General features: G+C 62.1%; 2 pseudogenes; both read right to left on the bottom strand.

The window, feature by feature from the left end:
• Positions 1 to 15,510: 15,510 nt before the first annotated feature.
• Positions 15,511 to 15,646, bottom strand: LOC137209760 (5S ribosomal RNA; annotated as a pseudogene).
• A 5,194-nt stretch (positions 15,647 to 20,840) lies between these two features.
• LOC137209582 (5S ribosomal RNA) lies at positions 20,841 to 20,976 on the bottom strand (annotated as a pseudogene).
• Positions 20,977 to 22,733: the final 1,757 nt, after the last annotated feature.

Below are 22,733 nucleotides of genomic sequence, written 5' to 3'. Positions count from 1 at the left end.
GCTCAGGCAGGCGGGGAGCGCCCCATCAGACGCTTGCTGTGGTGGGAGGGTCCTGAGGAGGTGGGGCCTGCAGCGGTACCCGGCGGGGGCGGAGACGGCCGCCGCCACCACCGCCGCCACCGCCGCCGCCAACGCCGCCAACGCCACGACCGCCGCGGTCGACAAAATGAGAAGGTGTGTAGCGGGAGGCAAAAACCCTACAGCACCTGGCGTTCCCAGGAGCTCTCCCGTCTGGGAGGTCTGCCATCCAACTACTAACCAGGCCCAACCCTGCTTAGCTTCCGAGATCGAGTCGAGATCGGGCCCGTCTAGGGTGGTTTGGCCGTAGACACTGGGGGGGTCGCGGGCTTCCACTTGAGGCGCAGCTTAGCAGGCGCTTGGGACTTACCGCCGGCCCAGTGGCCCGCCCGCCCCGGCAGGGCCCCGCCGCCCGCCTAGGCAGGGGAACGGAGGTCTCGGGGACCAGGCGGTGGCAGAGGAGTTGGCGACCACCCAGCCCAGGGCGGGAGGGACCCAGGAAACATTTCGGCGCTTGGCCTCCCACCGCAGAGTCCGCAGGTCGCTCACAGGGATGTGGCCCCGGAGGCTTCAGGGCCCGGGGCCTGCGGTCCCTTGTGCATCCCACCTGACCGCCCACGCTGCGCTAGGCGCAGCCCAGCCGCAGACCGGGCCGGCCCTCCTGCCCGACAGCAGCTGGCCCGAAGCCAGTGGGAGCCACCATTGAGTTGGCAAAGCCCCTTAGACCCAGCAACGCCACCCTTGCCCCCACACCACCGTCCGAGCTCTGTACCCCGGCCCAGGGGGCCGGCAGGCCCGGGGAAGCGGCCTGGGCCCTCGATCCTGCTCCCGCCCACGGCCGAGGCGAAGCGGCGGAGGGGGTGCTTTTTCCGGATGGAGCTGTGGAGAGACACCCTGGAAGACAGGTGGTGGAGCCGGGCCTGGGCTCCTGTGGCTGCGGCCAGGTGTAGCTCGCGGGGCTCACGGACCGAACGGACGGCACCCGGGTCCGCGGCCATGTCTGGGTGACGTCAGGCCGCCCCTGGAGCGTCTGGTGTGCCGCTGCCTTCCAGGGACGCCTTCTGGCCGCCTGGCCAGTCAGGCAGGTGGGGAGTGCCCCATCAGACGCTTGCTGTGGTGGGAGGGGCCAGAGGAGGTGGGGCCTGCAGTGGTACCTGGTACCCAGCAGGCGTGGAGACGGCCGCCGCCACTGACACCGTGGGCGACAAAAGGAGAAAGCGGAGCGGGAGGCAAAAAGCGTACAGCACCCGGCATTCCCAGGAGCTCTCCCATCCAGGAGGTCTCCCATCCAAGTTCTAACCAGGCCCGACCCTGCTTAGCTTCCGAGATCCAGACTTGATTGGGCCCGTCTAGGCTGCTTTGGCAGTAGGTGTCAGTGGGTCGCGGGCTGCCTCTTGAGGCGCAGCTTAGCAGGCCCTTGCGCCTTACCGCAAGCCCAGCGGCCCGCCCGCCCTGGCAGGGCCCCGCCGCCCATCTAGGCAGAGGAACGGAGGTCTCGGGGACCGGTTGCTGGCGCGAGGTGTTGGCGACCACCCAGCCCAGGGCGGGCGGGACCCAGGAAACGTTTCGTCGCTTGGCCTCCCACCCCAGATCCCGCAGGTCGCTCACAAGGATGTGGCCCCGGAGGCTTCAGGGCCCGGGGCCTGCGGTCCTTTGGGCATCTCACCTGCCTGCCCTTGCTGCGCTAGGCGCAGCCCTGTCGCAGACCGGGCCGGCCTTCCTGCCCGACAGCAGCTGGCCTGAAGCCAGTGGGAGCCGCCGTTGAGTTGGCAAAGCCCCTTAGACCCAGCAACGCCACCCTTGCCCCCACACCACCGTCCGAGCTCTGTACCCCGGCCCAGGTGGCCGGCAGGCCTGCGGAAGCGGCCTGGGCCCTCTATCCCTCTCCGGCACACGGCCGCGGCGAAACGGTGGAGGGGGGCTTTTTCCGGATGGAGCTGTGGAGAGACACCCCGGAAGACAGGTGGCGGCGCCGGGGCTGGGCTCCAGTGGCTGCAGCCAGCTGCAGCTCGTGGGGCTCGGGGGCCGAACGGACGGCACCCGGGTCCGCGGCCGTGTCTGGGTGACGTCAGGCCGCCACCCGGAGCAGCTGGTGTGCCGCTGCCTTCCAGGGACGCCTTCTGGCCGCCTGGCCGGTCAGGCAGGTGGGGAGTGCCCCATCAGACGCTTGCTGTGGTGGCAGGGGCCTGAGGAGGTGGGGCCTGCAGCGGTACCTGACAGGGGCGGAGACGGCTGCCTCCACCACCGCCGCCACCATCGCCGCCACCGCGGGCGACAAAAGGAGAAAGCGGAGCGAGAGGCAAAAAGCCTACAGCACCCGGTATTCCCAGGAGCTCTCCCAGCCAGGACGTCTCCCATCCAAGTTCGAAACAGGCCCGACCCTGCTTAGCTTCCGAGATCCAGACTTGATCGGGCCCGTCTAGGCTGCTTTGGTAGTAGGTGTCGGTGGGTCGCGGGCTGCCTCTTGAGGCGCAGCTTAGCAGGCCCTTGGGCCTTACTGCCAGCCTAGCGGCCCGCCCGCCCTGGCAGGGCCCCGCCGGCCACCTAGGCAGAGGAACGGAGGTCTCGGTGATCGGGTGGTGGCGGAGGTGTTGGCGACCACCCAGCCCAGGGCGGGCGGGACCCAGCAAACGTTTCGGCGCTTGGCCTCCCACCCCAGATCCCGCAGGTCGCTCACAAGGATGTGGCCCCGGAGGCTTCAGGGCCCGGGGACTGCGGTCCCTTGGGCATCCCACCTGCCCGCCCACGCTGCGCTAGGCGCTGCCCTGTCGCAGACCGGGCCAGCCTTCCTGCCCGATAGCAGCTGGCCCGAAGCCAGTGGGAGCCACCTTTGCGTTAGCAAAGCCCCTTACCCAGCAACGCCCCCCTTGCCCCCACACCACCGTCCGAGCTCAGGACCCCGCCCCAGGTGGCCGGCAGGCCCGCGGAAGCGGCCTGGGCCCTCTATCCCTCTCCGGCACACGGCCGCGGCGAAACGGTGGAGGGGGGGCTTTTTCCGGATGGAGCTGTGGAGAGACACCCACCGGCAGACAGGTGGCGGCGCCGGGGCTGGGCTCCAGTGGGGACCGCCAGGTGCAGGTCGAGGGGCTCGCGGGCCGCATGGACGGCACCCGGGTCCGCGGCCATGTCTGCTTCGAGTCAGGGGACCAACGGAGCATATGGTTTGCCGCTGTCTTCCAGGGACGCCTTCTGGCCGCCTGGCCGCTCAGGCAGGCGGGGAGCGCCCCATCAGACGCTTGCTGTGGTGGGAGGGTCCTGAGGAGGTGGGGCCTGCAGCGGTACCCGGCGGGGGCGGAGACGGCCGCCGCCACCACCGCCGCCCCCGCCGCCGCCACCGCCGCCACCGCCACGACCGCCGCGGTCGACAAAATGAGAAGGTGTGTAGCGGGAGGCAAAAAGCCTACAGCACCCGGCGTTCCCAGGAGCTCTCCCGTCTGGGAGGTCTCCCATCCAACTACTAAGCGGGCCCAACCCTGCTTAGCTTCCGAGAAAGAGTCGAGATCAGGCCCGTCTAGGGTGGTTTGGCGGTAGACACTGGGGGGGTCGCGGTCTTCCACTTGAGGTGCAGCTTTGCAGGCGCTTGGGCCTTACCGCCGGCCCAGCGACCCGCCCCCCCCCCCCCGGCAGGGCCCCGCCGCCCGCCTAGGCAGGGGAACGGAGGTCTCGGGGACCGGTGGGTGGCGGAGGAGTTGGTGACCTCCCAGCCCAGGGCGGGTGGGACACAGCAAGCTTTTCGGCGCTTCGTGCCCCGCCCCAGATCCCACAGGCCGCTCTTAGGGATGTAGCCCTGGAGGCTTCAGGGCCCGGCGCCCGCGGTCCCTTGGGCATCCCACCTGCCTGCCCACGCTGTGCTAGGCGCAGCGCAGACGCAGACCGGCCTGGCCGTCCTGCCCCACAGCAAATGGCCCGAAGCCACTGGGAGCCACCATTGATTTGGCACGGCCCCTTAGACCCGCAACGCCACGCTTGCCCCTACAACACCGTCCGAGCTCAGGACCCCGCCCCAGGTGGCCTGCAGGCCCACGGAAACGGCCTGGGCCCTCTATCCCTCTCCGGCTCCTGGCGGCGGAGAAATGGTTGAGGGGGTGCTTTTTCCGGATGGAGCTGTGGAGAGACACCCCCCGGCAGACAGGTGGCGGCGCCAGGGCTGGGCTCCAGTGGTGGCGGCCAGTTGCAGGTTGAGGGGCTCACGAGCCTCTCGGAAGGCACCCGGGTCCGCGGCCATGTCTGGGTCCCGGCAGGCCACCCCCGGAGCGTCTTGTGTGCCACTGCCTTCTAGGGCCGCCTTCTGGCCGCCTGGCCGGCCAGGCCGGTGGGGAGCGCCCACTGCAGCACGCTGTGGTGTGAGGGGACTGAGGAGGTGGGGTCTGCAGCGGTGCCTTTTCTTGGCGGAGCCTGCGGCCACCGATGCAGGTGACTAAAGGAGAAGGTGGATCGGGACGTAAAAATCCTACAGCACCCGGGTGCATCACCTGGGTCTTCGAGGAGGGACCTCCATGACTGGGCGGTGGAAAGAGCAAGGAAAGGAAGCAGATAGGGATGTTAGAACATTTTAGGAGCAGGTTCCTGTTGTCTGCTTCAGAAGTCAGTATAGGATCTGCCCACTAGGCTTGGATTACCCCACACCAGAGTCTGCCACCCGGGCTGCAGATGTCCCCAAAGCCTCACTGCTAACCCCACGCCTCCCCCGACTCTGATGGCAGCTTGTGTGTGCACCCCTAGTGCCTCCGTAGAGACGCATCCAGGAGACGGGGAGCTTGCTCAGAAAACAGGCTGCAATCAGTGGGCAAGGGAGAAACCACAAACTTGACTTACAGTGCCGCCTTCTGGAATACAAAATAAATGTTTCTAATAGCCACTTGGTCCATTGTAAGGACCAAAGTAAACATAAATCCTTACCTAACAAAGGTGTCTGCTACTTCAAATGTGAATGCACAGTTGCATATATTTAAACACTACGAAAACCCAGGGAAATATGTTATCGCAAAGAGAAAATTCTCCAGCAACTGAACACAAAGGCATGGAATATTATGATCTAACTGATAAAGAATTCAAAATACCTATTACGAAGAAATTCAACAAGCTACAAGAAAACTCAAAAAGGCAATTCAGTAAACCCGGTAATAAATATAAATGTAAGGAAAAGAAGGATTTCCTTAACAAAGATTTTGAAATTATAAAAATATTGTGGACTGAAAGACTCAATGAATGAATGAGATGAAGAATGCAATGGACAGCATGTGCGGCAAGGCAGACCAGGTGGAAGAATGGGTGACCTGGAGGATACAACCGTAGGAAGAATACAGTTAGAAGAGGAATAGAACTAAGGTTTCCTAAGAGTGAAGACAGCCTGAGAGAGCCATTGGTTTCCTTCAGAAAGGCAAATATCCAACTAACTGGGATTCCAGAAGAAGAGAGGAAGAAGGGGGCAGATAGTTTCTTTAAAGAAATAGTAGCTGAGGGAATTCCCTGGCAGTCAAGTGGTTAGGACTCGGTGCTTTCACTGCCGTGGTCCCAGGTTTCATCCTTAGTCAAGGAGCTAAGATTCCACAAGCCACATGGCATGGCCAAAAAAAGTAGCTGAAAACATTACAAACCTATAAATAGATTCTCTTTTTCAGATTCTTTTCCATTATAAGTTATTCTATGTTGAGCATATTTTCGTGTGCCTATTGGCCATATGTACGTCTCCTTTGGAGAATTGTCTAGTTATGTCTTCTGCCCATGTTTCAATTGGGTTATTTGTTTTTTGTTATTGAACTGTAGGAGCTATTTGTATATTTTGGAAATTAATCCCTTGTCGGTTGCATCATTTGCAAACGTTTTCTCCCAGTCCGTATATTGTCTTTCTTTTTGTTAATGGTTTCCTTTGGTGTGAAAAAGCTTTTAAGTTTGATTGCCCATTTGTTTATTTTTGCTTTTATTTCTATTGCCTTGGTAGGCTGCCCTAAGAAAACATTGCTACAATTTATATCAGAGAATGTTTTGCCTATGTTCCCTTCTAAGAGTTTTATGGTATCATGACTTATACTTAAGTCTTTAAGCCATTTTGAGTTTATTTATGTGTATGGTGTGAGGGAGTGTTCTAACTTCATTGATTTGCATGTGGCTGTCCAGCTTTCCCAACTCCACTTGCTGAAGATATTGTCTTTTCTCCATTTTACATTCTTGTCTCCTTTGTCATAGATTAATTGACTGTAGGAGTGTGGATTTATTTCTGGGCTCTCTATTCTGTTCCATTGAGCTATATGTCTGTTTTTGTGCCAATGCCATGCCATTTTGATTAATGTAGCTTTGTAGTATAGTCTGAAGTCTGGGCAGTTTATGCCTCCAGCTTTGTTCTTTTTCCTTAGGATTGCTTTGGCAATTCTCGGTTAAAATGGACTATTTTATCTATTAGATGTTTTATATAATTCACAAAATATCCACAAAGCAAAAAACTAGAGTAGATCCACAAAAGGCAAAGAAAGGGGAAACAGAGCGTACCACCAGGGAAATTAAGCAATTTATGAAGTAGGCTGAGAAAGACAGGGAAAGAAACTATGCAAATACAAAACAACAAGACAGCAACTCATAAATTGGCATTAGTAAATCCCTACATATCAATAATTACTCTAAATGTAACTGGATTGATTTCACCATTAAAAGTCCCAGAGTGGCTGAATGAATTTAAAATAATGACACCCAACTGTAAGAAAGACCCATTTCAGATTTAAGGACAAACATAGAATCAAAGTCAAAGGACAGAAAATTATATTCCATGCACCTGAATACCAATACAAAGTGGGAAAAACTACACTTATATCTGACAAAATAGACTTTAAGCCAAAAATACTAACAAGCGACAAAGAAGGCGATTATAAAATGATAAAGTGGGCTTCCCTGGTGGCCCAGTGGTTCAGAATCCACCTGCCAATGCAGGGGACGTGGGTTCGAGCCCTGGTCTGGGAAGATCCCACATGCAGTGGGTCAACTAAGCCCGTGTGCCACAACTACTGAGCCTTCACTCTAGAGCCCACGAGGCACAACTACTGAGCCCATGTGCCACAACTACTGAAGCCTGCACATCTAGAGCCTGTGATCCGCAACAAGAGAAGCCACCTTAATGAGAGGCCTGCGCACCGTAACGAAGAGTAGCCCCTGCTCACTGCAACTGAAAAGAAAGCCTGAGCACAGCAACTAAGACCTAATGAAGCCAAAAATAAATAAATTTATTTAAAAAAGTAAAATGATAAAGTACTCAATCCATCAAAAAGATATAATAATAAACACATACACACCCAACACTGGAACACCTAAATACATTAAGTAAATACTAACAGATATGAAGGGAGACATAGAAAGATTAATAGTAGGGTATTTCAGCATCCCACTTTCAACAATTGATAGATCATCCAGACCAAAAATCAGCAAGAAATGATGAACTTAAACCGTACATTAGACCAAGTGGATCTACCAGGCACCTATAGGACATTCCATCCAACAGCAGCAGAATATACATTCTTTTTAAGTGCACACTGCACATTTCTAAGGATTGATTATACGATAGGACATAAAACAACTCTTAGCAAGTTTAGGAAGATTGAAATCATACCAGGTATCCTTTCGAACCACAATAATTTAAACTAGAATCAACAACAAGGAGGAAAGCTGGAAAATCCACAAATAAAGGAAACTAAACAAAACATTCATGAAAAAAATCAATGGGTCAAAGAAGAAATCAAAGAAAGTCTCAAAACAAATGAAAAGAGGAACACAACTTACCAACACCCCTAGCCGTCCACAGAGGGAGGTTTATAGAGAAATATTCATAGATTAACATTAGAAAAGCCTAAAGTACACAACCTGGGGCTTCCCTGGTGGCACAGTGGTTAAGAATCTGCCTGCCAATGCAGGGAACACTGGTTCGATCCCTGGTCTGGGAAGATTCCCACATGCTGCGGAGAAACTAAGCCCGTGTGCCACAACTACTGAGCCTGCGCTCCACTCTAGAGCCTGCGAGCCACAGCTACTGAGCTCATGTGCCACAACTACTGAAGTCCACATGCCTAGAGCCCGTGCTCTGCAACAAGAGAAGCCACCGCAATGAGAAGCCCGCACATCGCAACGAAGAGTAGCCCCCCACTCGCCGCCACTACAGAAAGCCTGAACGCAGCAATGAATACCCAATGCAGCCAAAAATAAATAAATAAATAAAATAAATTTATTAAAAATAAATAAATAAAAGAAAATACACAACCTAACTTTACACCTCAAGGAACTAGAAAAAGTAGAACAAAGTAAACCCAAATTTAGCAGAAGAAAGGAAATAAAGCCCAGAGTGGAAATAATGAAAATAGAGAGCAGAAAACAATAGGAGGGATCTTTTATAAAAAATAAACAAAATTGAGAAAGCTTTAGCTACATTAAGAAGAAAGAGAAAAGACAAAGTTAGAAATGAAAGAGGAGACATTAAACTGTTAATCCAGAAATACATAAGATCATGAGAAACTACTATGAAAATCTTTATGCCAACAAAAAATGACCTACAAGAAATGGGTAATTACCTAGAATCATACAACCTACCAAGACTGACTGAACCAGGAAAAAAAAAATAGCAAGTCTGACAGACAAATAATGAGGAAGGTGATTGAATCAGTAATCTAAAACCTCTCAACACAGAAAACCTCAGGACCAGATGGCTTCACTGGTGAATTCTATCAAATGTCTAAGGAAAAATTAACACCAATCCTTCTTAAAGTCTTCCAGAATTTGAAGAGGAGGAAACATGTCCAAACTTTTTCTATGATGCAAACATTGCTCTGATACCAAAGCCAGATAAGGACAGCACGAGAAAAGAAAACTATAGGGACTTCCCTTGTGGCACAGTGGTTAAGACTCTACAATCCCAATGCAGGGGGCCCAGGTTCGGGATCCCTGGTCAGGGAACTAGATCCCACATGCATGCCGCAACTAAAGAGTTTGCATGCCACAACTAAAGAGTTCACATGCCACAACTAAGTAGCCAGCAAGCCACAGCTAAGACCTGGCACAACCAAATTAATTAATTAATTTAAAAGAAAACAACTATAGACCAATATCCCTGATAAACGTAGATACAAAAACTCTCAACAAAATACTCGCAAACCAAATCCAAGAACACATGAAAAGGATCATACACCATAACCAAGTGGGATTTATCCCTGGGATGCAAGGAGTGTTTGATGTATGCAAAATGTGATACCCCACATTAATAAAGTGAAAGACATGGGATTACCTGGGGGCGCAGTGGTTGAGAGTCCACATGCTGATGCAGGGGACATGGGTTCGTGCCCCAGTCTGGGAAGATCCCACATGCCGTGGAGCGGCTAGGCCCATGAGCCATGGCCGCTGAGACTGCGCGTCGGGAGCCTGTGCTCCGCAACGGGAGAGCCCACAACAGTGAGAGGTCCACGTACTGCAAAAAAAAAAAAAAAAAAAAAGGAAAAATAAAGATTATACGATCATTTCAATAGACGCAGTAAAAGCTTTTAATAAAATACAACATCGCTTCATGATAAAAACCCTCAACAGACTGGGGATAGAAAGAACACACCTCAACATATTAAGGACATATACAACAAACACAGAGCTAACATCATACTTGGTGGAGAAAAATTGAAAGCTTTTCCTCTAAGATCAGGAATAAGATAAGAGTGCTGACTCTCTCTACTCTTATTCAACATAATTCTGGAAGTCCTAACTACAGAAATCAGCCAAGACAAAGAAATAAAAGACATATAAATTGGAAAAGAACAAGTAAATTTTTGCTATTTGGCTGATGCTTTGACCCTATATATTAAATATTCCAACACAACTAAAAATCTGTTGGATGTAATCAATGAATTCAATAAATTTGCAGGATATAAAATCAATGCACAGAAATCACTTGCTTTTCTATGAACTAACAATGAAGCATCTGAAAAAGAATTAAAGAAAACTCACAAAAAGATTCACAATAGCATCAAAGACAACAGAATACCTAGGAATAAATTTAACCATGAAAGTGAAAGATCTGTACAACCCAAACTACAAGAATTTCTGGAATCAAAGAAGACACAAATAAATGGAAAGACATCCATTTATTGGATGGGGACGGCAGCAGTACCCAGCGGGGGCGGAGACAGCCGCCACCGCTGGGGGCGACAAAAGGAGAAGGCGGAGCGGGAGACAAAAAGCCTACAGCACACGGTATTCTGAGGAGGTCTCCCATCCAGGAGGTCTACCCATCCAAGTACTAACAAGGCCCGACCCTGCTTAACTACCAAGATTCAAATGAGATCGGGCCCGTCTAGGCTGGTTTGGCAGTAGATATTGGTGGGTCGCAGGCTGCCTCTTGAGGCGCAGCTTAGCAGGCCCTTGGGCCTTACCGCCAGACCAGTGGCCCACCCGACCCGACAAGGCCGCGCCGCCCGCCTAGGCAGGGGAACGGAGGTCTCGGGTACCGGGGGGTGGCGGAGGAGTGGGCGACCACCCAGCCCAGGGCGGGCGGGAGCCAGCAGATATTCGGCGCTTCGCGCCCCGCCCCAGATCCCAGAGGCCGCTCACAGGGACGTAGCCCTGGAGGCTTCATGGCCCGGGGCCCGCGGTCCCTCGGGCATCCCACCTGCCTGCCTACGCTGTGGTAGGCGTAGCCCAGAGGCAGACCGGCCCAACTCTCCTGTCCGACAGCAGGTGGCCCGAAGCCACTGGGAGCCACCATTGAGTTGGCACGGCCCCTAAGACCCAGCAACGCCAACCTCGCCCCCACGCCACCGTCCAAGCTCAGGACCCGGCCCCAGGTGGCCGGCAGGCCCGGGGAAGCGGCCTGGGCGCTCGATCCGGCTCCCGCCCACGGCCGCGGCGAAACGGCGGAGGGGGTGCTTTTGCCGGATGGAGCTGTGGAGAGATGCCCCAGAAGACAGGTGGCGGCGCCGGGGCTGGGCTCCAGTGGCTGCGACCAGGTGCAGCTCGCGGGGCTCGCGGGCCGAACGGACGGCACCTGGGTCCGCGGCCATGTCTGGGTGGCGTCAGGTCGCCCCCGAAGCGTCTGGTGTGCCGCTACCTTACAGGGAAGACTTCTGGCCGCCTGGCCGGTCAGGTAGGTGGGGAGTGCCCCATCAGATGCTTGCTGTGGTGGGAGGGGCCTGAGGAGGTGGGGCCTGCAGTGGTACCTGGTACTCGGCGGGGCGGAGACGGCGCCACCGCAGCTGCCGTGGGTGACAACAGGAGAAAGCGGAGCGGGAGGCAAAAAGCCTACAGCACTCGGTATTCCCAGGAGCTCTCCAATCCAGGAGGTCTCCATCCAAGTTCTAACCAGGCCCGACCCTGCTTAGCTTCCGAGATCCAGACTTGATCGGGCCCATCTAGGCTGTTTTGGCAGTAGGTGTCGATGGGTCGCGGGCTGCCTCTTGAGGCGCAGCTTAGCAGGCCCTTGCGCCTTACCGCAAGCCCAGCGTCCGGCCCACCCTGGCAGGGCCCCGCCACCAGCCTGGACAGAGGAACGGAGGTCTTGGGGACCGGGTGGTGGCGAAGGTGTTGGCGACCACCCAGGCCAGGGCGGGCGGGACCCAGCAAACTTTTCGGTGCTTGGCCTCCCACCCCAGATCCCGCATATCGCTCACAGGGATGTGGCCCCGGAGGCTTCAGGGCCCGGGGCCTGCGGTCCCTTGGGCATCCCACCTGCCCGCCCACGCTGCGCTAGGCGCAGCCCGGCCACAGACCGGGCCGGCCCTCCTGCCCGACAGCAGCTGGCCCGAAGCCAGTGGGAGCCACCATTGAGTTGGCAAAGCCCATTAACCCAGCAACGCCACCCTAGCCCCTACACCACCGTCCGAACTCAGGACCCCGCCCCAGGTGGCCGGCAGGCCCGGGAAGCAGCCTGGGCCCTCGATCCTGCTCCGGCCCACGGCCGCGGCGAAACGGCGGAGGGGGTGCTTTTTCCGGATGGAGCTTTGGAGAGATACCCCGGAAGACAGGTGGCGGCGCCGGGGCTGGGCTCCAGTGGCTGCGGCCAGGTGCAGCTCGCGGGGCTCGCGGGCCGAACGGACGGCACCCAGGTCCGCGGCCATGTCTGGGTGACAACAGGCTGCCCCCGGAGCGTCTGATGTGTCGCTGCCTTCCAGGGACGCCTTCTGGCCGCCTGGCCGGTCAGGCAGGTGGGGAGTGCCCCATCAGACGCTTGCTGTGGTGGGAGGGGCCTGCAGCAGTACCTGGTACCCGGCGGGGGCGGAGACGGCCGCCGACGCCGCCACCGCAGGTGAAAAAAGGAGAAAGCGGAGCGGGAGGCAAAAAGCCTACAGCACCCGGTATTCCCAGGAGCTCTCCCATCCAGGAGGTCTCCCACCCAAGTTCGAAACAGGCCCGACCCTGCTTAGCTTCCGAGATCCAGACTTGATCGGGCCCGTCTAGGCTGCTTTGGTAGTAGGTGTCGGTGGGTCGCGGGCTGCCTCTTGAGGCGCAGCTTAGCAGGCCCTTGGGCCTTACCGCCAGCCTAGCGGCCCGCCCGCCCTGGCAGGGCCCCGCCGGCCACCTAGGCAGAGGAACGGAGGTCTCGGTGATCGGGTGGTGGCGGAGGTGTTGGCGACCACCCAGCCCAGGGCGGGCGGACCCAACAAACGTTTTGGCGCTTGGCCTCCCACCCCAGATCCCGCAGGTCGCTCACAAGGATGTGGCCCCGGAGGCTTCAGGGCCCGGGGCCTGCGGTCCCTTGTGCATCCCACCTGACCGCCCACGCTGCGCTAGGCGCAGCCCAGCCGCAGACCGGGCCGGCCCTCCTGCCCGACAGCAGCTGGCCCGAAGCCAGTGGGAGCCACCATTGAGTTGGCAAAGCCCCTTACACCCAGCAACGCCACCCTTGCCCCCACACCACCGTCCGACCTCAGGATCCCGCCCCAGGTGGCCGGCAGTCCCGCGGAAGCGGCCTGGGCCCTCTATCCCTCTCCGGAACCCGGCCGCGGTGAAACGGTGGAGGGGGGGCTTTTTCCGGATGGAGCTGTGGAGAGACACCCCCAGCAGACAGGTGGCGGCGCGGGGGCTGGGGTCTAGTGGGGGCCGCCAGGTGCAGGTCGAGGGGCTCGTGGGCCGAATGGATGGCACCCGGGTCCGCGGCCATGTCTGCATAACGTCATGGGACCAACGGAGCGTCTGGGGTGCCCCTGCCTTCCAGGGACGCCTTCTGGCCGCCTGGCCGCTCAGGCAGGCGGGGAGCGCCCCATCAGACGCTTGCTGTGGTGGGAGGGTCCTGAGGAGGTGGGGCCTGCAGCGGTACCCGGCGGGGGCAGAGACGGCCGCCGCCACCACCGCCACCACAGCCGCCGCCACCGCCACGACCGCCGCGGTCGACAAAAGGAGAAGGTGTGTAGCGGGAGGCAAAAAGCCTACAGCACCTGGCGTTCCCAGGAGCTCTCCCGTCCGGGAGGTCTCCCATCCAACTACTAACCAGGCCCAACCCTGCTTAGCTTCCGAGATCGAGTCGAGATCGTGCCCGTCTAGGGTGGTTTGGTCGTAGGCACTGGGGGGGTCGCGGGCTGTCTCTTGAGGCGCAGTTTATCAGGCGTTTGGGCCTTACCGCTGGCCCATTGGCCCGCCCGCCCCCGCAGGGCCCCACCACCCGCCTAGGCGGGGGAACGGATGTTTCGGCGACCGGGGGGTGGCAGAGGAGTTGGCGACCTCCCAGCCCAGGGCGGGTGGGACACAGAAAGCTTTTCGGCGCTTCGTGCCCTGCCCCAGATCCCACAGGCCGCTCACAGGGACGTAGCCCCGGAGGCTTCAGGGCCCGGGGTCGGCGGTCCCTTGGGCATCCCACCTGCCCGCCCACGCTGTGGTAGGCGTAGCCCAGAGGCAGACTGGTCCGACCCTCTTGTCCGACAGCAGCTGGCCCGAAGCCACTGGCAGCCACCATTGAGTTGGCACGGCCCCTTAGACACAGCAAGGCCACCCTTGCCCCGACGCCACCGTCTGAGCTCACGACCCCGCCCCAGGTGGCCGGCCGGCCCGGGGAAGCGGCCTGGGCCCTCGATCCTGCTCCCGGCCATGGCCGCGGCAAAGCGGCAGAGGGGGTGCTTTTTCCAGATGGAGCTGTGGAGAGACACCCCGGAAGACAGGTGGCGGTGCCGGGGCTGGAATCCAGTGGCTGCGGCCAGGTGCTGCTCGCGGGGCGCGCGGGCCGAACGGAGCGCACCCGGGTCCGCGGCCATGTCTGGGTGACGTCAGGCCGCCCCCTGGAGCGGCTGGTGTGTCGCTGCCTTCCAAGGACGCCTTCTGGCCGCCTGGCCGGTCAGGCAGGTGGGGAGTGCCCCATCAGACGCTTGCTGTGGTGGGAGGGGCCTGAGGAGGTGGGGCCTGCAGCGGTACCTGGTACCCGGCGGGGGCGGAGACGGCCGCCGCCGCCGCCACCGCGGGCAACAAAAGGAGAAAGCGGAGCGGAAGGCAAAAATCCTACAGCACCCGGTATTCCCAGGAGCTCTCCCATCCAGGAGGTCTCCCATCCAAGTTCGAACCAGGCCCGACCCTGCTTAGCTTCCGAGATCCAGACTTGATCAGGCCCGTCTAGGCTGGTTTGACAGTAGGTGTCAGTGGGTCGCAGGCTGCCTCTTGAGGCGCAGCTTAGCAGGCCCATGGGACTTACCGCCAGCCCAGCGGCCCGCCCGCCTAGGCAGAGGAACGGAGGTCTCGGGGACCAGGTGGTGTCGGAGGTTTTGGCGACCACCCAGCCCAGGGCGGGAGGGACCCAGGAAACGTTTCGGCGCTTGGCCTCCCACCCCGGATCCCGCAGGTCGCTCACAGGGATGTGGCCCCGGAGGCTTCAGGGCCCGGGGCCTGCGGTCCTTTGGGCATCGCACCTGACTGCCCACGCTGCGCTAGGCGCAGCCCTGTCGCAGACCGGGCCGGCCTTCCTGCCCGACAGCAGCTGGCCCGAAGGAAGTGGGAGCCACCGTTGAGTTGGCAAAGCCCCTTAGACCCAGCAAGGCCACCCTTGCCTCCACACCACCGTCCGAGCTCAGGACACCGGCCCAGGTGGACGGCAGGCCCGCGGAAGCGGCCTGCGCCCTCTATCCCTCTCCGGCACCAGGCCATGGCGAAACGGTGGAGGGGGGGCTTTTTCCGGATGGAGCTGTGGAGAGACACCCCCCGGCAGACAGGTGGCGGCGCCGGGGCTGGGCTCCAGTGGGGGCCGCCAGGTGCAGGTCGAGGGGCTCGCGGGCCGCATGGACGGCACCCAGGTCCGCGGCCATGTCTGCTTCGAGTCAGGGGACCAACGGAGCGTCTGGTGTGCCGCTGCCTTCCAGGGACGACTTCTGGCCGCCTGGCCGCTCAGGCAGGTGGGGAGCGCCCCATCAGACGCTTGCTGTGGTGGGAGGGTCCTGAGGAGGTGGGGCCTGCAGCGGTACCCGGCGGGGGCGGAGACGGCCGCCGCCACCACCGCCGCCACCGCCGCCACCGCCACGACCGCCACGGTCGACAAAAGGAGAAGGTGTGTAGCGGGAGGCAAAAAGCCTACAGCACCTGGCGTTCCCAGGAGCTCTCCCGTCCGGGAGGTCTCCCATCCAACTACTAACCAGGCCCAACCCTGCTTAGCTTCCGAGATCGAGTCGAGATCGGGCCCGTCTAGGGTGGTTTGGCCGTAGACACTGGGGGGGTCGCGGGCTTCCACTTGAGGCGCAGCTTAGCAGGCGCTTGGGACTTACCGCCGGCCCAGTGGCCCGCCCGCCCCGGCAGGGCCCCGCCGCCCGCCTAGGCAGGGGAACGGAGGTCTCGGTGATCGGGTGGTGGCGGAGGTGTTGGCGACCACCCAGCCCAGGGCGGGCGGACCCAACAAACGTTTCGGCGCTTGGCCTCCCACCCCAGATCCCGCAGGTCGCTCACAAGGATGTGGCCCCGGAGGCTTCAGGGCCCGGGGCCTGCGGTCCCTTGTGCATCCCACCTGACCGCCCACGCTGCGCTAGGCGCAGCCCAGCCGCAGACCGGGCCGGCCCTCCTGCCCGACAGCAGCTGGCCCGAAGCCAGTGGGAGCCACCATTGAGTTGGCAAAGCCCCTTACACCCAGCAACGCCACCCTTGCCCCCACACCACCGTCCGACCTCAGGATCCCGCCCCAGGTGGCCGGCAGTCCCGCGGAAGCGGCCTGGGCCCTCTATCCCTCTCCGGAACCCGGCCGCGGTGAAACGGTGGAGGGGGGGCTTTTTCCGGATGGAGCTGTGGAGAGACACCCCCTAGCAGACAGGTGGCGGCGCGGGGGCTGGGGTCTAGTGGGGGCCGCCAGGTGCAGGTCGAGGGGCTCGTGGGCCGAATGGATGGCACCCGGGTCCGCGGCCATGTCTGCATAACGTCATGGGACCAACGGAGCGTCTGGGGTGCCCCTGCCTTCCAGGGACGCCTTCTGGCCGCCTGGCCGCTCAGGCAGGCGGGGAGCGCCCCATCAGACGCTTGCTGTGGTGGGAGGGTCCTGAGGAGGTGGGGCCTGCAGCGGTACCCGGCGGGGGCAGAGACGGCCGCCGCCACCACCGCCACCACAGCCGCCGCCACCGCCACGACCGCCGCGGTCGACAAAAGGAGAAGGTGTGTAGCGGGAGGCAAAAAGCCTACAGCACCTGGCGTTCCCAGGAGCTCTCCCGTCCGGGAGGTCTCCCATCCAACTACTAACCAGGCCCAACCCTGCTTAGCTTCCGAGATCGAGTCGAGATCGTGCCCGTCTAGGGTGGTTTGGTCGTAGGCACTGGGGGGGTCGCGGGCTGTCTCTTGAGGCGCAGTTTATCAGGCGTTTGGGCCTTACCGCCGGCCCATTGGCCCGCCCGCCCCCGCAGGGCCCCACCACCCGCCTAGGCGGGGGAACGGATGTTTCGGCGACCGGGGGGTGGCAGAGGAGTTGGCGACCTCCCAGCCCAGGGCGGGTGGGACACAGAAAGCTTTTCGGCGCTTCGTGCCCCGCCCCAGATCCCACAGGCCGCTCACAGGGACGTAGCCCCGGAGGCTTCAGGGCCCGGGGTCGGCGGTCCCTCGGGCATCCCACCTGCCCGCCCACGCTGTGGTAGGCGTAGCCCAGAGGCAGACTGGTCCGACCCTCTTGTCCGACAGCAGCTGGCCCGAAGCCACTGGCAGCCACCATTGAGTTGGCACGGCCCCTTAGACACAGCAAGGCCACCCTTGCCCCGACGCCACCGTCTGAGCTCACGACCCCGCCCCAGGTGGCCGGCCGGCCCGGGGAAGCGGCCTGGGCCCTCGATCCTGCTCCCGGCCATGGCCGCGGCAAAGCGGCGGAGGGGGTGCTTTTTCCAGATGGAGCTGTGGAGAGACACCCCGGAAGACAGGTGGCGGTGCCGGGGCTGGAATCCAGTGGCTGCGGCCAGGTGCTGCTCGCGGGGCGCGCGGGCCGAACGGAGCGCACCCGGGTCCGCGGCCATGTCTGGGTGACATCAGGCCGCCCCCTGGAGCGGCTGGTGTGTCGCTGCCTTCCAAGGACGCCTTCTGGCCGCCTGGCCGGTCAGGCAGGTGGGGAGTGCCCCATCAGACGCTTGCTGTGGTGGGAGGGGCCAGAGCAGGTGGGGCCTGCAGTGGTACCTGGTACCCAGCAGGCGTGGAGACGGCCGCCGCCACTGACACCGCGGGCGACAAAAGGAGAAAGCGGAGCGGGAGGCAAAAAGCGTACAGCACCCGGCATTCCCAGGAGCTCTCCCATCCAGGAGGTCTCCCATCCAAGTTCTAATCAGGCCCGACCCTGCTTAGCTTCCGAGATCCAGACTTGATCGGGCCCGTCTAGGCTGGTTTGACAGTAGGCGTCAGTGGGTCGCAGGCTGCCTCTTGAGGCGCAGCTTAGCAGGCCCATGGGACTTACCGCCAGCCCAGCGGCCCGCCCGCCTAGGCAGAGGAACGGAGGTCTCGGGGACCAGGTGGTGTCGGAGGTTTTGGCGACCACCCAGCCCAGGGCGGGAGGGACCCAGGAAACGTTTCGGCGCTTGGCCTCCCACCCCGGATCCCGCAGGTGGCTCACAGGGATGTGGCCCCGGAGGCTTCAGGGCCCGGGGCCTGCGGTCCTTTGGGCATCCCACCTGACTGCCCACGCTGCGCTAGGCGCAGCCCTGTCGCAGACCGGGCCGGCCTTCCTGCCCGACAGCAGCTGGCCCGAAGGAAGTGGGAGCCACCGTTGAGTTGGCAAAGCCCCTTAGACCCAGCAACGCCACCCTTGCCTCCACACCACCGTCCGAGCTCTGTACCCCGGCCCAGGGGGCCGGCAGGCCCGGGGAAGCGGCCTGGGCCCTCGATCCTGCTCCCGCCCACGGCCGAGGCGAAGCGGCGGAGGGGGTGCTTTTTCCGGATGGAGCTGTGGAGAGACACCCTGGAAGACAGGTGGTGGAGCCGGGCCTGGGCTCCTGTGGCTGCGGCCAGGTGTAGCTCGCGGGGCTCACGGACCGAACGGACGGCACCCGGGTCCGCGGCCATGTCTGGGTGACGTCAGGCCGCCCCTGGAGCGTCTGGTGTGCCGCTACCTTCCAGGGACGCCTTCTGGCCGCCTGGCCAGTCAGGCAGGTGGGGAGTGCCCCATCAGACGCTTGCTGTGGTGGGAGGGGCCAGAGGAGGTGGGGCCTGCAGTGGTACCTGGTACCCAGCAGGCGTGGAGACGGCCGCCGCCACTGACACCGCGGGCGACAAAAGGAGAAAGCGGAGCGGGAGGCAAAAAGCGTACAGCACCCGGCATTCCCAGGAGCTCTCCCATCCAGGAGGTCTCCCATCCAAGTTCTAACCAGGCCCGACCCTGCTTAGCTTCCGAGATCCAGACTTGATTGGGCCCGTCTAGGCTGCTTTGGCAGTAGGTGTCAGTGGGTCGCGGGCTGCCTCTTGAGGCGCAGCTTAGCAGGCCCTTGCGCCTTACCGCAAGCCCAGCGGCCCGCCCGCCCTGGCAGGGCCCCGCTGCCCGTCTAGGCAGAGGAACGGAGGTCTCGGGGACCGGTTGCTGGCGCGAGGTGTTGGCGACCACCCAGCCCAGGGCGGGCGGGACCCAGGAAACGTTTCGTCGCTTGGCCTCCCACCCCAGATCCCGCAGGTCGCTCACAAGGATGTGGCCCCGGAGGCTTCAGGGCCCGGGGCCTGCGGTCCTTTGGGCATCTCACCTGCCTGCCCTCGCTGCGCTAGGCGCAGCCCTGTCGCAGACTGGGCCGGCCTTCCTGCCCGACAGCAGCTGGTCTGAAGCCAGTGGGAGCCACCGTTGAGTTGGCAAAGCCCCTTAGACCCAGCAACGCCACCCTTGCCCCCACACCACCGTCCGAGCTCTGTACCCCGGCCCAGGTGCCCGGCAGGCCCGCGGAAGCGGCCTGGGCCCTCTATCCCTCTCCGGCACACGGCCGCGGCGAAACGGTGGAGGGGGGCTTTTTCCGGATGGAGCTGTGGAGAGACACCCCGGAAGACAGGTGGCGGCGCCGGGGCTGGGCTCCAGTGGCTGCGGCCAGCTGCAGCTCGTGGGGCTCGGGGGCCGAACGGACGGCACCCGGGTCCGCGGCCATGTCTGGGTGACGTCAGGCCGCCACCCGGAGCAGCTGGTGTGCCGCTGCCTTCCAGGGACGCCTTCTGGCCGCCTGGCCGGTCAGGCAGGTGGGGAGTGCCCCATCAGACGCTTGCTGTGGTGGCAGGGGCCTGAGGAGGTGGGGCCTGCAGCGGTACCTGACAGGGGCGGAGACGGCTGCCTCCACCACCGCCGCCACCATCGCCGCCACCGCGGGCGACAAAAGGAGAAAGCGGAGCGAGAGGCAAAAAGCCTACAGCACCCGGTATTCCCAGGAGCTCTCCCAGCCAGGACGTCTCCCATCCAAGTTCGAAACAGGCCCGACCCTGCTTAGCTTCCAAGATCCAGACTTGATCGGGCCCGTCTAGGCTGCTTTGGTAGTAGGTGTCGGTGGGTCGCGGGCTGCCTCTTGAGGCGCAGCTTAGCAGGCCCTTGGGCCTTACTGCCAGCCTAGCGGCCCGCCCGCCCTGGCAGGGCCCCGCCGGCCACCTAGGCAGAGGAACGGAGGTCTCGGTGATCGGGTGGTGGCGGAGGTGTTGGCGACCACCCAGCCCAGGGCGGGTGGGACCCAGCAAACGTTTCGGCGCTTGGCCTCCCACCCCAGATCCCGCAGGTCGCTCACAAGGATGTGGCCCCGGAGGCTTCAGGGCCCGGGGACTGCGGTCCCTTGGGCATCCCACCTGCCCGCCCACGCTGCGCTAGGCGCTGCCCTGTCGCAGACCGGGCCAGCCTTCCTGCCCGATAGCAGCTGGCCCGAAGCCAGTGGGAGCCACCTTTGCGTTAGCAAAGCCCCTTACCCAGCAACGCCCCCCTTGCCCCCACACCACCGTCCGAGCTCAGGACCCCGCCCCAGGTGGCCGGCAGGCCCGCGGAAGCGGCCTGGGCCCTCTATCCCTCTCCGGCACACGGCCGCGGCGAAACGGTGGAGGGGGGGCTTTTTCCGGATGGAGCTTTGGAGAGACACCCACCGGCAGACAGGTGGCGGCGCCGGGGCTGGGCTCCAGTGGGGACCGCCAGGTGCAGGTCGAGGGGCTCGCGGGCCGCATGGACGGCACCCGGGTCCGCGGCCATGTCTGCTTCGAGTCAGGGGACCAACGGAGCGTCTGGTGTGCCGCTGCCTTCCAGGGACGACTTCTGGCCGCCTGGCCGCTCAGGCAGGCGGGGAGCGCCCCATCAGACGCTTGCTGTGGTGGGAGGGTCCTGAGGAGGTGGGGCCTGCAGCGGTACCCGGCGGGGGCGGAGACGGCCGCCGCCACCACCGCCGCCACCGCCGCCACCGCCACGACCGCCACGGTCGACAAAAGGAGAAGGTGTGTAGCGGGAGGCAAAAAGCCTACAGCACCTGGCGTTCCCAGGAGCTCTCCCGTCCGGGAGGTCTCCCATCCGACTACTAACCAGGCCCAACCCTGCTTAGCTTCCGAGATCGAGTCGAGATCGGGCCCGTCTAGGGTGGTTTGGCCGTAGACACTGGGGGGGTCGCGGGCTTCCACTTGAGGCGCAGCTTAGCAGGCGCTTGGGCCTTACCGCCGGCCCAGTGGCCCGCCCGCCCCGGCAGGGCCCCGCCGCCCGCCTAGGCAGGGGAACGGAGGTCTCGGGGACCAGGCGGTGGCAGAGGAGTTGGCGACCACCCAGCCCAGGGCGGGAGGGACCCAGGAAACGTTTCGGCGCTTGGCCTCCCACCGCAGAGTCCGCAGGTCGCTCACAGGGATGTGGCCCCGGAGGCTTCAGGGCCCGGGGCCTGCGGTCCCTTGTGCATCCCACCTGACCGCCCACGCTGCGCTAGGCGCAGCCCAGCCGCAGACCGGGCCGGCCCTCCTGCCCGACAGCAGCTGGCCCGAAGCCAGTGGGAGCCACCATTGAGTTGGCAAAGCCCCTTAGACCCAGCAACGCCACCCTTGCCCCCACACCACCGTCCGAGCTCTGTACCCCGGCCCAGGGGGCCGGCAGGCCCGGGGAAGCGGCCTGGGCCCTCGATCCTGCTCCCGCCCACGGCCGAGGCGAAGCGGCGGAGGGGGTGCTTTTTCCGGTTGGAGCTGTGGAGAGACACCCTGGAAGACAGGTGGTGGAGCCGGGCCTGGGCTCCTGTGGCTGCGGCCAGGTGTAGCTCGCGGGGCTCACGGACCGAACGGACGGCACCCGGGTCCGCGGCCATGTCTGGGTGATGTCAGGCCGCCCCTGGAGCGTCTGGTGTGCCGCTGCCTTCCAGGGACGCCTTCTGGCCGCCTGGCCAGTCAGGCAGGTGGGGAGTGCCCCATCAGACGCTTGCTGTGGTGGGAGGGGCCAGAGGAGGTGGGGCCTGCAGTGGTACCTGGTACCCAGCAGGCGTGGAGACGGCCGCCGCCACTGACACCGCGGGCGACAAAAGGAGAAAGCGGAGCGGGAGGCAAAAAGCGTACAGCACCCGGCATTCCCAGGAGCTCTCCCATCCAGGAGGTCTCCCATCCAAATTCTAACCAGGCCCGACCCTGCTTAGCTTCCGAGATCCAGACTTGATTGGGCCCGTCTAGGCTGCTTTGGCAGTAGGTGTCAGTGGGTCGCGGGCTGCCTCTTGAGGCGCAGCTTAGCAGGCCCTTGCGCCTTACCGCAAGCCCAGCGGCCCGCCCGCCCTGGCAGGGCCCCGCCACCCGTCTAGGCAGAGGAACGGAGGTCTCGGGGACCGGTTGCTGGCGCGAGGTGTTGGCGACCACCCAGCCCAGGGCGGGCGGGACCCAGGAAACGTTTCGTCGCTTGGCCTCCCACCCCAGATCCCGCAGGTCGCTCACAAGGATGTGGCCCCGGAGGCTTCAGGGCCCGGGGCCTGCGGTCCTTTGGGCATCTCACCTGCCTGCCCTCGCTGCGCTAGGCGCTGCCCTGTCGCAGACCGGGCCGGCCTTCCTGCCCGACAGCAGCTGGCCTGAAGCCAGTGGGAGCCACCGTTGAGTTGGCAAAGCCCCTTAGACCCAGCAACGCCACCCTTGCCCCCACACCACCGTCCGAGCTCTGTACCCCGGCCCAGGTGGCCGGCAGGCCTGCGGAAGCGGCCTGGGCCCTCTATCCCTCTCCGGCACACGGCCGCGGCGAAACGGTGGAGGGGGGCTTTTTCCGGATGGAGCTGTGGAGAGACACCCCGGAAGACAGGTGGCGGCGCCGGGGCTGGGCTCCAGTGGCTGCGGCCAGCTGCAGCTCGTGGGGCTCGGGGGCCGAACGGACGGCACCCGGGTCCGCGGCCATGTCTGGGTGACGT

This window comes from Pseudorca crassidens, chromosome 16 (genome assembly GCF_039906515.1).
Source record: "Pseudorca crassidens isolate mPseCra1 chromosome 16, mPseCra1.hap1, whole genome shotgun sequence".
In the NCBI taxonomy this organism is placed as follows: Eukaryota; Metazoa; Chordata; class Mammalia; order Artiodactyla; family Delphinidae; genus Pseudorca; species Pseudorca crassidens.
Note: the sequence above shows the minus strand (reverse complement) of the source record. Positions and strands in the feature narration are given on the sequence as shown.